Genomic DNA, 15,563 nt, shown 5'->3' with positions numbered 1-15,563 from the left:
TTCAGCCTCCAGCATCCAAGCAGACTTGGACTCGCAGACATTGCGGCCTTGACTTCCCCAGCAGCTCCACGGAAATTTGCAGAGATATGTAGACTCGGGGCTCTGACCAATGGGCCTCGACCCTGTGACTTCTGTTTGACACTCGGGGCTCAACATTGATCCCAGGACCCACCAATCGCTGAACACTCAGCCTCAAGATCTAGACTCATGATAACAGGAGTCCAAACACTAGGCCTGAAAACTCTGATCAATTCACAGACCCGGCGGGGTGGGGGGCGGGCATTGGTACTTGTTCCTCCTGGTTGCATAGAACTCTGACTCTGGAGCCTACAGACAACCCGTGGCAACTTCACTGTGGTATTGAAGGAATACCGCAATGTGAGGTTGGCACATCTTTAGTACCAGTCTAGTGTCTCATCGGCTTTCTCAGGAGCATGTGAGCAATTCAAAGGTACTTCCTCAAAGTAATGTCAGAGACCTGGAAACGGAATGTATATACACCCTGTTGTTTGAGAGGGAGAAGCGGGGACTTCCGGTAGAGCTCATGGAGTGAAGTCGTGTTCTTGACTCGCTCCATTACCTCTGAGCTTTATCCTATGATCAGCTACATTTAAGCTAACTTTTAAGGCACCGACTTTTACAATACCTTGCAGCGGATTGCTATTATATATTTGGATGCTTTTAAGGTCCACTATGTCTAAGAACGGAAAAGACGGCAAACCTCTGGTTAGACTGAAAGTTACCGACCCTCCTCCGATTGAACCAGCGGTAACTATGCAAGCTATATCGGATCTGATTTGTGTGGAAATCTCAACTACTATATTGGATCTGATTCGTGCGGAAATTTCAACTAAACTGCAGAAAATTATCGATGAAATTGATAAAATGAAAACATCTATCACGGAATATCAGACTGCTATATCTAATCTCCAAGTATCCATGCAACAGAATGAACTCAAGATGGGGAAAATTGAAGAAACAATTACTGTAATGAAGAAAAAACTTGACTTTCTGACCTTTAAAAATTCTGACTTAAAATGCAGAATGCGATGGCAGAATATAAGCTGCTGAATCTGATGACCCTATAAAGTTTTTCTCTCAACTTTTAAAAGATTCATTTCCCACCTTATTTCCTGATCAACCACCACTATTGGATCGGGCTCAGAGAGTCCCACTATATTTGCCTAAGTCAGATAAACCTCGGCATGTTATTTTACGATTTCATTATTTTCAAGACAAGGAGAAGCTGCTTCGCTTTGCTCGACCTAAAGGTTACATTGATTTCTCGGATCTCCGCTTTCGATTGGTGGAAGATTTTAGTAAACAGGTTCGTGATCAACGTGTCCGTTACAGATCTGTGATGTTGGAATTCTACAAGATGGATTTAAAACCAGTGTTGCTTTATCCTGCATGTTTGAGGATTTGATTGCCTGATGGGTCTTCCCGTTTTTTCAATTCTCCGTCGGAAGCCCAGAGTTACCTGGATTAACACTTGCCTTCAACATCCTAATCACAATATTAAATCATCTCTGTTTGATCGGAGGCAGTTAATCTGTTGGGTTTAATTTTTTTCTTTTGCTTTATATGAGGGCAGAAATGTTTTTTTTTTGGTTTAATTAATATGGTTGCCAAACTTTTTTTTAACTGCGTCATCCCCTTCTTCTTCACTGGGGATTCTGGGTGGCCATTCCCACAACATCATTTTACATATATCCCTGGAGGCCTTAAACTTTGTAGTTTTCAAATGTACTTTTTGTAGTTTTCTTGGATAGTCTATGCTAATATTTCATTTTCTTGTTTAATTATACAGTCTGTCGTAGGTTAACGGTTTTCTTTATATGTACCTGTTTTTTCTTTGTACTATATCGTTTTCGTTTAATCGGTGTGCTTTTTTTTACACCTTTACTGTTTTATAACTTTAGCTGATCTTTTTATATATACACTTTTTTTTTATGAGTGTCTATCAGAAGTCGTGGGGGTAGATCTAGTGTTTGCTTCTTTCTGGCTAGTCTATCTTAGATTTAGCTTTGGAGTCATGGGGTGGGGGGGGGTGAGGGGGCTTCACTTTTTAGTTTTTCTTTCTTCTTGGACTACTTATATTACCGAAGTATTGGTCGCGTTCTCTTTCCCGTTATCTCTTGTTTATTCTGCTCCCTTTCTGGGTTCGTGTGTCGAACCTATTGTCAATCCTCCTTTATTTGAGGGTTGACTTTAGGGATTATAGAGTCTACTATTAATTTTGTCTCTTGGAATACTGACGGTCTTAATCATCCAATAAAAAGGAAAAAAATCTTTAAAGTATTCCGGAGACTTAAAGCACATATTCTATTCTTACAAGAGACCCATGTGCAGAGGGGGGACAGACTACGTTTTTTTAAGTTCTGGAAGGATCAACACTTTCAGTCGAGTTCTAACGCCAAAATTCGAGGAGTTTCTATTTTTATAGATCCCTCGATCACTTTTGTGCAACACGATATTATTTCTGATATGAATGGTAGATTTCTATTGGTTAATGGTTTACTCTTTAATAAAAAGGTAGTTTTGGTTAACGTCTATGCTCCTAACCTGGACTGTCTGGAATTTTGTAAAACATTATTTAATTTGTTCCCGAATTTGAATGAGTTTTCACTAATCTGGGGCAGAGATCTTAATACTTGTTTATCCACATTATTGGACCGTTCGGCTCCTTTACGGACTCTACCCAATAAATCTGCAACCTTGATTAATTCATTTCTCTCAGATTCCGGGTTGACGGACATTTGGCGTTTTTTGCAATCAGGAAAAAGATTTCTCTTTTTTTTCACATGTTCATCATTCCTATTCAAGAATTGATTATTTTTTTTATTGACTCTTATCTTATTTCTTCAGTGGTTAAATGTGAATATGACTCTATAACCATTTCGGATCATGCTCCACTTAAGCTTTCTATTAAAATATTGGTCAATACACAAAATAATAGACAATGGCATTTTAATTCGCTGTTGCTTCAGGACGTGGATTTTGTTAACTTTATGAATGAACAGATTGATCTCTTTTTTACCATTAACTGTACAGAGGATATATCCATGAATACCCTTTGGGATACTTTTAAAGCTTATAGTTGTGGCCAGATCATCTCGTACTCTGCTGCTTTGAGGAAAAGTTTGAAGGAGGAGGAGCTGGTTCTTGTAGACAAGATTAAGGAAATTGATAAGAAATATGCTACAGCTCTCTCTGAGAAGTTGTATAAACAAAGAACTGAACTTCAAATGGAACACAGTTTATTACTTTCGTCCTCTATTGCAAATCAATTAATGAAAACAAGAAGCGAATTTTATGTACATAGTGACAAAGTTGGTAAACTGTTGGCTAATCAGTTGAAGACTAACTCTACTAAATTTCAAATTAATCAGATTTATAATCAAAAAGATCAACTGACATTTGATCAAGCTGAGATTAATCAATCCTTTTTTGACTTTTATTCCTCCTTATATCAATCAGAGTCTCCACATACGTATAAACATATGTATGACTTTTTAGATAACCTAGATTTCCCTAAGATTTCACACGATATATCTTCTATGTTAGACACTTCCTTTACCACTGATGAGTTTAAAAATGTTATTTTTTCTATGAACGGGGGAAAGCTCCTGGTCCTGATGGGTTTACTATGGAATTTTATAAATTTTTTGCATCCTCATTAATCCCTTGGCTATTCAGGGTTCTGGAGGCCTCATTAAAACTTGGTGAACTACCCGAATCCTTTTATACAGCATTGATCTCTTTAATATTAAAGAAGGATAAAGACCCTGCTCAATGTGCATCTTATAGACCAATATCTTTGTTAAATGTGGACTATAAATTTTTTTTCTAAATTATTAGCAAACAGACTAGAAAAAGCACTTCCTTATATTATCTCGGAAGACCAAACGGGTTTTATTAAAAATCGTTATTCTTTTTATAATATTCGTACACTTTTAAACATTGTCTATACCCCGTCACAAAATGATCCTGAATGCGTCATTTCCCTAGACGCTGAAAAAGCCTTTGACAGGGTCGAATGGCCTTAGTTATTTAAGGTGCTTGAAATGTTTAACTTCAGCCCGAAATTTATATCCTGGATCAAATTGTTATATCATTCTCCTATGGCCTCAGTTTGTACTAACTCTTTAAATTCACCTTTTTTTCCTCTTTTTCGAGGTACCAGACAAGGTTGTCCTCTTAGTCCTTTATTATTTGATATTGCATCAGAACCTCTTGCAATTGGTATTCGAGAATCTCCTAATATTATTGGTATAACCCGTGGTTTAAGGTCTCATAAAGTATCACCTTATGCTGATGACTTACTTTTATATATTTCTAATCCTCAAAAATCTATTCCTGCTGCTTTAGATTTATTAGCACAATTTAGTCTTTTTTCAGGTTATAAGTTAAATCTCAGTAAGAGTGAACTTTTCCCGATTAATAAGCAAGTTCCCTTATATCAGAACCTCCCGTTTAAATTGGTTAATAATCATTTTTCATATCTTGGGATTAAAATTACCTGTAAACATAAGGATTTATTTATGACTAATTTTCTACCCTTAATTGATCACTTTACACAACTTTCATTTAAATAGTCTCCACTTTATTTAACTTTGATTGGTCGTATTAATGCTGTTAAGATGTTTATTCTGCCAAAATTTTTATATATATTTCAGGCATTACCGATTTTTGTTCCAAAATCCTTTTTTGACAAAGTTGACTCTAAAATTTTTTCATTTATTTGGCATAAAAACTCCCGAGACTGGGTAGAATCTATAGAAAGCTAAGAGAGATGGAGGTTTGGCATTACCTAATTTTAGATTCTATTATTGGGCAGTTAATATTCGACATATGAAATTTTGGTTACTTGACCAAGATACACTATCCATTCCTAAATGGGTAGTATTGGAATTACAATCTGCTCAAGGTTATGCACTTGGCTCCATGTTAGGTTCTTCTCTTCCTTTCGATTTGAAACACCATAAACAGGTTTGTAACCCGATAGTTAAACATACCTTACGCATTTGGTTTCAATTCTGAAAATTTTTCGGTCTTAATCAATTTGGGCTAGCAATTCCTATTTTAGGCAACATATTCTTTCCCCCCTCTTCTACGGACCGTGCCTTCCAAATTTGGAAGACTAATGGTATATCACGGTTTTTGGATTTATTTTTAGATGGCTCCCTCATGTCTTTTGAACAATTATCTAACAAATATAACTTACCAAGAATACATTTTTTTAGATATCTCCAAGTTAGAAATTTCCCAAGTACCATACTCTCTTCCTTTCCGGCGTTACCTCCTACATATATTTTAGATACTATAATTAACCTTAACCCATGTCAGAAAGGTGTAACGGCTATTATTTATAATACTATCATGAAACTTAGGAAAGCTCCATTCGATAAGATTAGGTCAGATTGGGAAAAGGAATTGGGCTTCACTATTTTGGCGGATGACTGGGAGCATATTTTACAACTAGTCAATACTTCCTCTATCTGTTCCAAACATTCCCTAATTCAATTTAAAGTTGTTCATAGAGCACATATGTCTAAAGATAAGTTAGCCCATTTTTATTCTCATATTAACCCTCTTTGTGACAGATGTCATGGGGAGATAGCTTTGTTAACTCATATGTTTTGGTCCTGTCCTACTTTGGAAACTTTTTGGAAAGACATTTTAAATATTATCTCAAAGGTATTGAATACAGATATTTCTCCCCATCCTATTACTGCCATCTTTGGATTACCTAAAATTTCCAGTAATCTTTCCCCTTCAGCCCATAGAATGATTGCATTTCTTACTTTAATGGCGAAAAGATGTATTTTACAACATTAGAAGGAGATTAATGCCCCAACTACGTTTTTTTTGGTTTTCTCAGACGATACTATGTTTAAATTTGGAAAAAATCAGAAGTAATCTTTATGATACTTCAGTTAAATTTGAACAGACCTGGAAATCTTTTATTCAACATTTTCATTTAATGTAACTTTTTTTTTCTCTTTGACCATATTTACATTCCCTTCTTGCTTTTTAACTGTTTTTAATGGAGGTCGGGTTTGAGGACGTTATTGTTTTAAGTTGTTTAAGTCTACTTGATACCTGGTTAGCCCATTGCTTTGCTATGTGCAGCTCAAGTAAACGATAAAATGCAGAGTCATAATGAGATAACCTGTGAGACCAAGAGCCTACCTTATGTTACAAGAATCCATTCAAGAGTTCGATAATAGTGAGTTAAAAGCCTTGGGACAGAAGATGACAACTTCAACTCCACATTCTCATCTAACTTTGATAACCTTATACCTTTTCACATGAAAGAATATGTCTATCTCCACCTTCAGAATATTAAAAACAACTCTACTACCAACACCTCTGCAGAGAGCTCCAACAATTTATGACCCTCTTGGGGGAGGTTGAAGGGGAGGGGTTTAAGGAGAAATCTTCATCATCTGATTTGAAGACAAACCCTTATTATCTAACATATTCTAGATTCTTCTACAAGTAGAATACTTCTTGCATCTACCCTTGATTTTGTTTCAATCAAGTTATGTCTCACTCTTAACTGTCACAATATCATTGTGTTCAATTGGAAAGGAACAACTAAACCACCCAAACTGGTTATAGTGAGAATCTTGGGATGTCTAGATAAGGTCAATAACTATTCAATCTATATAAACAAATGACTGAACATTAGAGAAAACTTTGTCTGGTGGTTGAAAGAAAAACCAGAATTGTAAGAGCCTAAAATAATCTATGTGTACAATAATGATTTAAAAATGTTGGGGTAGAAACCCTATGTGTCTAACAAACCTTCCAGCGCAACACGTGGTGAAACATGCTTAAAAATGATGCCAAGTATGAAAGTTTTGACCTTAAATCCAAATACATTCCAAATAAAGAACTAGATAGTGGGGCTAAGATTTATATAAGGAATCTTTCCAACATTGTAATCTTTTTATGATTTGAACATGAATAGCAAATAAAATAACTTAAGTTAAATTTAGTCAAAGCAGTTGATCATGCAAGACCTTGTTGATGGCCTTAAAGTACAAATATATCACATTGACTGGTTCGTCCTTGTCTGCTTTGTTAATTACAGTCTCACAGTTCTAGCTTACTTGTCAGACATGTTTACTTTTCATTATTCAAATCCTGATTCTGTCCAGTCTTTTTTATTATTCTTGAATTGTCTTGTTACTATTTTAAGAATGGTTTCTTGCACTTCCTCAAACACAAGAGATTCTGAAAATATTGGAAAATTTGAGAGACGCACAAAATGCTGGAGGAACTAAGCAGGTCAGGCAGCATGTATGGTGTAAGGAAAGAGGTAAGTTTGATTCCTCCTTGGTATATCATAAATAAAATGGAAGTCGGTAAGACAAAATAGTGTTAGCTTGGAGTGGGATTGTTTTGGAAAAGAACAAGAGTGTGTGTATGAGAGAGAGAGAGGGTGAAAGAGGGAGACAGAGAGAGTGTGAGAGAGAAGGCATCAAGGGTGAAGTGCTAATTTTTTAGATGTCGGAGCTGACAAAATACTTGCCATTTCCTATATCTTCTCTATATATATGTCACACCCAGTTTGTGTATCTGCTCATGTACTGGGCAACTTCCTTGCCCCATTAACAAGATTAACAAGATTATAGCCTATCACTACATTTCAGTGTATAACTGGTACCCTAAAACATATAATACTTAATTTAATAATATGACAAAGTATTGCATGGTTGCACTCACTAATTATCATAAAATATAATTATCAAGCAAAGTAAAAGATGGTAATCATGTATTTTACCAATTTAAAAGTAATTACCTACTTACCAAATGCCACCAATGAGAAGTTTCACAATAATTTTCACAAAGGGTCAGGTGTAATATGAGTTCGGGGGTCTGAAGCAATTCTTGTCCTGGTGTCATCTGCTGATCTGTGATACCACAGCCATGATGTGACATACGGCTCAGGATTCCACAGGACTAGAGGAGGTCTGAGTAGTTTAACAAACATAAGTACTGATACATGATTTATGAGAATTCTTGAGCGTATTGTTGCTGTTATCAAGTGCATGTGACTGAATCCTCTCTCACACTCAGCAGTACTAATAGGAGTAACTTGTGAACAGCTCAGTAATGGCCATAAAGCTTGGGGGATGCGGCGTCCACGATCCTCCACATAATCTCTGAAGGCATTTATTACAGAGAAGAAGAAAGCTTAAACCTCTTACAGAGAGATGATATTGCAGCTTCTCCATAATTAGGTGGTATTTCAGCAGGCCAGTTACCTTTATCAAGGACACACTTTTCATTTAGCAGGGATTTATACATACTTTGAGGTTTAGAAGTTTGAGAACCTTTCAAGGATGTTGTCGTGAACATACGGAGCTGCAAATTGTTTATAAGACTAATAAGAAACTGTAGATAATTAGTGGAGACAATTTTGTTGTTGCTTGTTAAGGTAATTTCTCCAAATTTCCCCTTTTCAACTGCCTCTTGAGCTTCTAGAGTTTCTGTACCAGATTGCTCTTTCAGTCCATGCAGTGATCTTATGCTCCACTGGATCAGTTTGTCAGCATAAACAATCATAGTAGTGCGTTTCTGTAAACACTCTGACAGTAAACCAAGTTCATGCAACGTGTCATACATTAGAGCTACGTCCAATAGAAACTGTTCTGAAGAGAGTCTTTTCAACAGACCTTCATAGGTTTTTCTGTCACTCCCAGATCTTGTTTCATCCTTCATTGCTTTTTCAAAATGAAAACACAGTGCTTCATAATTTTGCCACACTGTTGAAACTGCTTGAAGCGAGCTAGCTACCCACTTGGTGCCCAGAACACAGCCTATTCTACAAATTTGTTGTTCTAGTTGAGGGGCGCTTTCAGACAGTTCCTTCTGATTTAGAGGTGATCTACTGTAAACAGAGTACAATTTGTCCATAAATGATTGAAAATGATTTATTCCATCAACTTCTCTCACTGAATCACCTACTGCAAGTTCTAATCTGTGATTAAGACAGTGCCAAATTATCACATCGAGGTAATGTTCCTTGAGAATTGTAGCAACACCAGATTTGACACCAAGCATTACACTCACCCCATCACTAGCAAAGGCTACAAGGTTCTGTTTCAAGTAAGAGTCATCAAACCCATGGTTATTAAGACAGTTCAATAGATACTTAGCAATAGTTGCAGCTTTCTGATCAGGCAGTTCAATTAGATCTAAAAACATAAAATGTGGATCACCTTTCTTATCACTTTCACGCTTCAAATAGACTATTAGGGCAGTGGTAATTGTTGCTTGTTGATTCATCTGTAACGGTCTTTGCCCCACTGAGCCTCTGTTGCCTAGGGTAAATAGCCGTCGACCTCGCCAAACAGTGTAATTGCTTTGGTGCGGATAAGGTGTGAGTCGCCCAATGAACAGCCACAACACAATATGAAACAATATACCAAGTGCAAGTAAAGACTTACACGTTATAGCAAATTTTTGGTGATGGGTTAGTAGAAATAACTACAAAAAAAATAGGCACCACTTAAGTAACTTATCAGTCTTGTGCACATAGGATTTTAATACGTTGGAGCTCACACCTCCGATTCCCTCCACACGTCCTTCTGAGACTCCGGCCACTCTCCGAACTCCTGAGGTCCGGTGTCCACCACGCTGGAACCGCTGTCCGTTCCACACACGTCCGTGCTGTCCGCTTGCCTCCCGAAAAACCTGCGCTCCTCAACTCAGCACACATATACAAGATAACAGAACATGACTTCCATTGGCTAACAAATGAATACAATTTCTATGATCTCCCTGCATAACCCAAGCATTGCAGTTACAGAGAACCCCTTGCTCAGCAGTTAACATTACGAGAAGCCATTTTAATGTAACACTTCAGAGAAGCCATTTTGGTAATAAGGGATCAAGAGTTAACAATCCACCTAGTATACGGGGAGCCCTGCACATCAATGAGAACAGAACATTTGTCATTTATCTGCTTGATATGCTGGCAAATTTTCTTTCTCATATTAATGGCTATGTGATTAATTATCTCTGTAGCACTAGTGCGGGAATGCAGTCCAATTCCAATGTCAATACCATTTTTTTTGAAGTCCCAATAAGCTAAAGTGATCAGAGTATGGTTTGTCATTGTGAGCTAAATAATATGCAGAACGAAAAATTAAACAAGTTGCCTTTAGATGGTGTCACATAATTTTCCAAGAGCATCTTCACTAGCTATATTTTCAACACTTAGAGCAGCAGCGTGAGCTTTTGATAGTTTGCGATCAACAATTCTTTTTCTGAGAGACTTCAAGCGTGAACTGTACTTTGATCATCTCCATAATAGGATACTTGGTACATCTGCCATGTCGATTCTCCCGTGATCTTTAATTTCTTGAGGCTGTAGCACTTTACATAGCTAGCCAGCCATCCCTTACTAGCCTTAAGTTCCTTCCTCTCGCTCTCCTCAACCCCCTCATAGTAGTGCCCATAGAAGCTAAGTGCTTTTTCACGCATAATTTTGCCATCAACAAGGATATGTTTCTGTGACATGTCTTCTAGCCACACATTTAATGCTTTCTCAGTCTTTGCTAGCACTTTATCATGAACCGGAGACCACTTTTGCCATTGTAGGGGTAGCACTAACACTTCCACGAATTTCAGCTTCTTTCTGCTTTATTGTGCGAATGCTCGATTCGTTCTTATCGACCTTACGGCTCACTTCGGCAAGCGAGAGGCCACTTTCAAAAGATCTAAGATTTTAATTTCCTCGGCGAACAATGCTCAAACAGTGAGTGCTGGAGAGAGACTGAGGATCTGTGAAATGGCAGGAGGCTACAGCCGGGTATGCTGGGACAATGGATCGAGTGAGGAGGAATTTCACAAAACAGTCACAGCTCCAGGATTCACCAAAAATGATCAAATATCCTAATGTTATTAGTGGTATTTTCCCCACCAGCCTCCACCCCCTCTCTCCAACTCCCGCTTCTGTACAATTCCCTTTATTTATTATGTAGCCGCTGTTAAATTCCCCGCTTGCTTATTTTGACTTTTTTTTACAGAGGTGTCGGAGCGGTGCTCCGGTGAGCTCCGGCAGCGCTAAACTCCTGGAAGGCATGGAGTTTGTCAGTATTCTGCAGATCAGCTGGTTTAGTGAAAGTAAGTATTATTTTCTTTCTGTATGAATACACCTGCAGACTTTTGTTTTGCTTTCTGTATTACATTTATGCTAGTTCTCATAAAGTGTCTTCGTGTGGCCTTTGACACACGTGCAGTGCGTCCCTTTGTGAATGCATGTGTGGATGCCCTGAGCTGAATCAGAAAAGAACGCAGAATTAAGTTTAAAATATATTTGTTACAGATGGAGAAGATAAAGCAATCAACATCTTGAGTTTTCTCTTTTGCCCTCCTCCAACATCTTATTCAGGTTGCTGCCACCTTCCATTCCAGTCCTAGTGAAGGGTCTTGCCCTGAAGTGTTGATTATTTATTCCCCTTCATAAATGTTGCCCTACTTGCTGAATTCCTCCAGCATTTTGTGTATGTTGCCCAGGGTTTACCTTGCCTCTGATATTAGTTTTGTGAAGCTGTAACTCCCTGCACTGCTCTCTCTAAGCTGTGCAGGTGTGCAGCCGCACAGTAACTGAAATGCTCCCGTGCACATAGCCTTTGTTGCTGCCCAGCTGGAGTTTTCTTTTATATAACACAAATATAATTTTGAAATCTGTGTTAACAGAATTGTGAAATATCCTATAATTAATTATGTGTTAATGAATACAATCCATGAATTTTCTAAATAATAAATATGCTATAACCTTTACTTTAAACATTTTGGAGTTTCAATATACTTACATTGTCAGTGTTTGAAGTTACAACACTGTTACAAATTGTAACAATAAACACAGAATGGATGTCATTAGGGCTTGATGATGCAATTTATTGGAGTGGCATAGTGAAAGATCTGCTTGCATCTATATATTCTGATGTTGATACAGCACCTATTATTTGATTCATTCAACAAGTGTGTAGATTTAGATTTCCTGATGATAGGTTAAGGAAATGACAAACTTTTAACCTTGTCACTATTGCAAATGCAACTAATTTTGAATTTGGAAAACAGAATGTTGTATAATTGACAGTAAAATACTCGGCTACTATGATGATCTATGCCAAAAGTGCTTCCTCAGAAATATCGCAGCAATACTCTGATTTCAAATTTGTCATTTTGGATGAAAGTTAAGACTGCTTCAATTAAAATATATTGAACTATGTGCTTGGAAGCAAAGAATTTGAAGGATTGTCAATCCTTGTTGACATTGTTAGAACATTTCAATCTTCTAGTGCTGACTGTGAATGTGCATTCAGTCTTATAAATTCAGTCAGATATAAATTGAGAGACAGACTAGAACTGAAACATTTGGATAATTTAATGAGGATTAAGATGTATCATTCATCTTGATGCAAAATTAATCTGGACAATGTTTACAGACAATGGATTTGTAATAAAGATAGATGAGAAAAAGTTTATGAAATGTGAAAAATTTTCTTTGTTGTACTGTATTTCATTATACTCCTCAAATAATAAATAAAATCAGAAGTATGCAATTTTCAATTTTTGTTCTAAATATTCATAGTATACTTATTACAAAAAAAATTGTACTGCACAGTTTTCATGCCGTGTAAAAATTTCCTGCTCAGAGCAGTCGTTGGTTCATGCAGCTGTAAAAAAAATAGAGGGAATGTTGGTTCCCTGTTTTTTTTTCACTCTCTACCTTGATTAGCTACTCTCCAATCTATGGGAACTGTTCTGGAATCTATGGATTGTTCAAATCCATCAATGAGCTATCATTTGAGTTACCTCTTTCTCAATCTTGCTATAGAGATCATGTGGACATTTAACACCTTTCAGTCCTGTTAAATGCTGCAGTGTTTTTAGACCATAAGGCAGAGGAGCAGACTTTAGGCATTTAGGCCCATTGAGTTTGCTCTGCCATTCCATCATGGCTGAATTATTAGCTCCTTAATCCCCATTCTCTTGCCTTCTCCTCATAACCTTTGACACTCTTGCTTATCATTAACCTATCAACCTCAGTTTTAGTTATACCCAATGACTTGGCCTTCACAGCTGTCTGAGGTAACGAATTCCACAGCTTCACCACCCTCTGGCTAAAGAGGTTTCCCCTCATCTCTGTTCTAAAGAGATGTCCTTCTATTCTGAAGCTGTGCCTTCTGGTCCTAGACTCACCCACTATAAGAAACATCATTTTCATGTTTACTCATTCCAGACCTTTCAATGTTCAATAGGCTTTAATGAGATGCCCCCTTCATTCTTCTGAACTTCAGTGAATACAGACCCAAAACCATCAAACGCTCCTCTCATGTTAACTCTTTCATTCCTGGGTTTATTCTCATAAACTTCCTCTGGATCCTCTCCAATGCCAGAATGTCCTTTCTTAAACAAGAGAAAATCTGTAGGTACTGGAAATTCAAGCAACTCACACAAAATGCTGGAGGAACTCAGCAGGCCAGGGGGCATCAATGGAAGAGAGTAATCAGTTGACTTTTCAGGCCAAGTCCCTTCATCAGGACTCCTTACTTTGCTATAGGGCTCAAAACTGCTCAGTATACTCCAACTGTGATCTTATCAATGCTTTATAAAGCTTCAGCATTACACCCTTGCTTTCTTCTATAGTCTGGTTCTCTTGAAGTAAATGCTAACATTGCATTTTCTTTCCTTACCACTAAATTAACCTACAAATTAACCTTTAGTGAATCCTGCACAAGGACTCCCAAAGTTCCTTCCCAACTCTGATTTCTGAATTTTTGTCATGGTCTGGTCCATGAAATCCGCATTCTGATTCACATTCCGGTCCATGGATGCCTTATTCCGGGTTTTCCTGTTTTCCCTTGTTCCATTGGGTGCCTTAATTGAGGCACCTGATTCTCGTTTTGGGCTGGCACATAAATACCTCTCAAACCAAGGATTCCCTGCTGGACCGTTCCCTTCCCCTTCCTTCTGAAGCCTCGCCTGCATCCCTGTCAAGTTCAAGTGCCGGAGTGAGACCGGAGCCTTGCCACGTCATGATAAGGAAATATCTATTGTTCTCTTTGTGTCCCTGTGTTTAGTGTCTGTGTCAAAGAAGAGTCCCGACCCTAGGTCCTGTTCCCAAGGGTTCCTGGCTCTGTGTTCTGTGTTACAAGTTCCAGGCACCGTGTTCCAGTCCTGTCCAAGTTAAGGCTTCGTGTTCTCATCCAGTCCAGGTGTCCCTTGGCAGTTTACCTCGGCAGTTTCCTCGGCAAGTGTCCTTGGCAGTCATCCCGGCCCTGCATCCTAGAAAGGGTCCTGGCCCTGCACTCCAAGGAGGGGTCCTGGCTCCGTACCCAAGAGTCTAACCAAGCCAAGTCTAAGAGCTGAGCCAAACCTAGCCCAAGAGCCTCGTCCTGCCCTGGAGTACCTCGTCCAGTTCAAGTCCAAGGCTCTGTGTTCCTGTGTTCCAAGACCGAGTCCAGGAGCAGTGCTCCAGCCCTGTCCAAATCTGAGCTTCGTGTCCTCATCTAGTTCCAGTTCCTGGTCCTGTGCTGGAGATTCCTCGTCCTGTACTGGAGATACCTCGTCCTGTGCTGGAGACTCCTCGTCCTGTGCTGGAGACTTCTCGTCCTGTGCTGGAGATTCCTCGTCCTGTGCTGGAGATACCTCGTCCTGTGCTGGAGTGCCTCATCCTGTCCTGTAGCCACATCTTGTCCTTGCCAAGATCCTAGTCCCGAGTCCTAGCCTAAACCCGGGTTCCAGTTCCGAGTCAAGACCCAGGTTCCGGGTCCTTGTCCAGACTCTGGTTTCGGAGTTCCATGTTCCTAGTCCAGGCTCCTTGTTCCTAGTTCCCTGTCCGGGTCCCGTGTTTCTAGTCCAAGTTCTAGTCTAGGCCCTGAATCCTAGTCTCGTCCAGGGCCTGTATCAATGTCCAGCATTGTTTCTTCCTTACTCACCTTGCTACCTCGATAAACCTAGTCCTGTTCCTAGTACTTCAGTGTCTGTGTCTTGCATTTGGGTCCGCCATCAATGCCCACCTTGTAACAATTTTCTCCCATTTAGAAAATTGTCTATGCCTTTATTCTTTTTGTCAAAGTGCATGACTACGCACTTCCCTTCACAGTATTCCATCTGTCACTTCTTTGCCCGTTTCCTAATCTAATTTCTTCTGCAGACTCCCTATTTTCTCAACGCTACCTTCCCCTCCACCTATTTTTCATCATCTGGAAACTTGGCCACAAAGCAATCATTTTGTCATCCAAATCCTTGACATATGAACGTGAGAAGAAGTGGTCCCAACACAGACCCCCGTAGAACTCTACTAGGCACCGGCAGCCAACCAGAAAAGGGCCCCTTTTTTCCCACTCTTCTTCTTCTGCTCGTCAGCCAATCTCCTATCTATGCTAGTATCTTTCCTGTAATACCACAGGCTCTTATCTTGTTTAGCAGCCTCATGAGCGGTGCCTTGTCAATAGCCTTCTGAAAATCCAAGTAGAAAACATCCACTGTTTCCTCTTTGTCTATCCTGCCTATTATTTCCACAGAGAACT

This window comes from Mobula birostris, chromosome 30 (genome assembly GCF_030028105.1).
Source record: "Mobula birostris isolate sMobBir1 chromosome 30, sMobBir1.hap1, whole genome shotgun sequence".
In the NCBI taxonomy this organism is placed as follows: Eukaryota; Metazoa; Chordata; class Chondrichthyes; order Myliobatiformes; family Myliobatidae; genus Mobula; species Mobula birostris.
This window is presented reverse-complemented; position numbering follows the sequence as displayed.